The 2,238-nt window shown below is 32.4% G+C and overlaps 1 protein-coding gene across 5 annotated transcripts in view; it reads right to left on the reverse strand.

Moving 5' to 3' along the window:
* LOC106877850 (FMRFamide receptor) overlaps positions 1–2,238 on the reverse strand; it is a 174,252-nt gene that overhangs the window by 36,646 nt on the left and 135,368 nt on the right. For all 5 annotated transcript variants that reach the window (XM_014926882.2, XM_052967100.1, XM_014926883.2 and 2 more), the window contains one exon: positions 475–580. The gene's annotated coding sequence lies outside the window, so the exon portion shown is untranslated. The remainder of the gene's footprint in view (positions 1–474; positions 581–2,238) is intronic.

Genomic DNA, 2,238 nt, shown 5'->3' on the forward strand with positions numbered 1-2,238 from the left:
ACAAATACATAACAAAAACACCAGGACTTACAAATATATATAACATACAGAAAATTGCACTACTGGGTACTGCACACATTCTACGCAAAACACTTTCAATACAGTAAACATAAGAGCACCACAGCAAACCACAGCACATACCCAAGGCGCACAGAGCTGCGCTCGGTAGTGAAGTGAAAGCACGTTATAAAAATAAAACTACTGAATAATAATAATAATAATAATAATAATAATAATGATAATGATAATGATAATGATAATGATGATGATGATGATGATGATGATGATGATGATGATGATGATGATGATGATGATGATGATGATTTCCGAAGAATATGATATACTTTTTAAATTACGCACAAGGAGAAAAAATATATTGAATAGAAACTCATAGAACGTTGCAAGAAATATGCTTTAACAGAAAAATTGGGAGCAATTATTAACGACGGTAGGATAATAGGTGAATATTCTTACTTGGAAAGGTGAAAGAATTTGAATAAGTATTCTTGACTTCATCCGCACTGTACCGAATTAATTCTGTTTAGTCTGGTGTTCCTCGGTATTTGACGTATCATTTGTCCTGCAAAGAAACAGAATAATTGTAAACTCAAAACAGTCATTGCAACTCAAAACAAAGAATTATAGAAATGTCTGGGAAGATAGAGTGAATACTGATATTAGCCGTCTACCATAAGAACTGATTTGAATTAATTGTAGAAGTGGAGGCAGAAACACGGTCTAGACAAAGAAAAACTAATAGCAATGTTAATTCAAGAGATAGTGGCATACATACACAAACGTGCACAGATACATACTTATTACATACCTACATATAATATAAACACCTGAATACAATACACACACGTGCACACATGCACATATTTATATATACGAGGAGATGCTGAAAAGTTTCTGGTGCTAAGGGTATCGCGAAAAGCCTGGTTGAAGGCCCAACCTTCCGCGTACTTTTACAGGGATTAAAAAAAATTGTAGGGCCGCTGCAATAAGTGTGTGAATCTGAGAGGGGAATATGTTGAATAAAATTATAATTAACTGATCCTCCTGTATTTTCTTTTACCGAAAGTCAGGAACTTTTCAGTACCCCCTCGTATACTAACTTTCGTCGTCTTGGGTTTCAAATTTAGGGCCACTGCTATCGTTTGGTGAGACTTGAATGTCATATGAAGATCGCAGAGGGGTCGATCCTTAGTTACGAGACGAAGAAATTCAGTTTAAATAAGTAAATCTGGTCTACGTCTTACATTGATTACTTTCGCTTTGGTTGACACAGTTCAGCGTGCGCCCCTACACTCTCTATATACATACACACGCACGCATACATACATGCATGTGTATATATATATATATATATATATATATATATATATATATAGATATATCATTTGTAATCACAAACAGACACAAACACGTACAAACCTATATATCAATATTATAAAATGCAAACTCACGAGTTAAATTTTTCGGTTGTAGGAATAATCTCCGTTACTAAAGAGTGAAAACATGAGGTGTATCACTGTCCAGTATCGCAGGTGAACAATATTGAATACTGTAGTAAAACTCTAATTTGGTTATCCTGAATTCTCATAAACGAATGTTTTTTTCAAAATATGAAATTCATGCACTTCTCTAACTTTTATCCTTTTGATTTTTATTTTTGAAAATGATCTTCCGATTTTTATGTTTTGCTTAATGGGGATTTAGGTTGCGTAAAAATTGTTTCTAATTGTTTTCTACTTTGCCTGTCCACCTTTTTCTGATAACATACATAACTCTTCATCTTGAGAAACTATAACTTCTCACAAATTACACAAGATGTCGGTTTTTATATGACAGTCTCTTTATCACATTTGTGATCTAGATTCCGAATGTATTTAGACCTAACACCAGCTATATACTCTATACATACTACGTATGATATATGATTTACCTATCTTGAAGCATTCACTTCATCTCTTCAGTAATTCCTGAAAGCCAAGTTAGACTTTATTTTTCTCATTAATCACCTTATTTAACTGTGACTATTGACATTACGAAGCAAAGAAGAATATTCGTTCATCATATATATATATATTTATGTACATATACGTAGTATAAATCATGGAAAAACATATCATACATATTATCAGTTAACATATTCGTGTTATGTATGTATGTATGTATATATAATCATGAGAAAGAGTAGCATTTCATTCGTTCATATATATATATATATATATA

The sequence above is a fragment of the Octopus bimaculoides genome, chromosome 1 (assembly GCF_001194135.2).
Source record: "Octopus bimaculoides isolate UCB-OBI-ISO-001 chromosome 1, ASM119413v2, whole genome shotgun sequence".
Classification (NCBI taxonomy): Eukaryota; Metazoa; Mollusca; class Cephalopoda; order Octopoda; family Octopodidae; genus Octopus; species Octopus bimaculoides.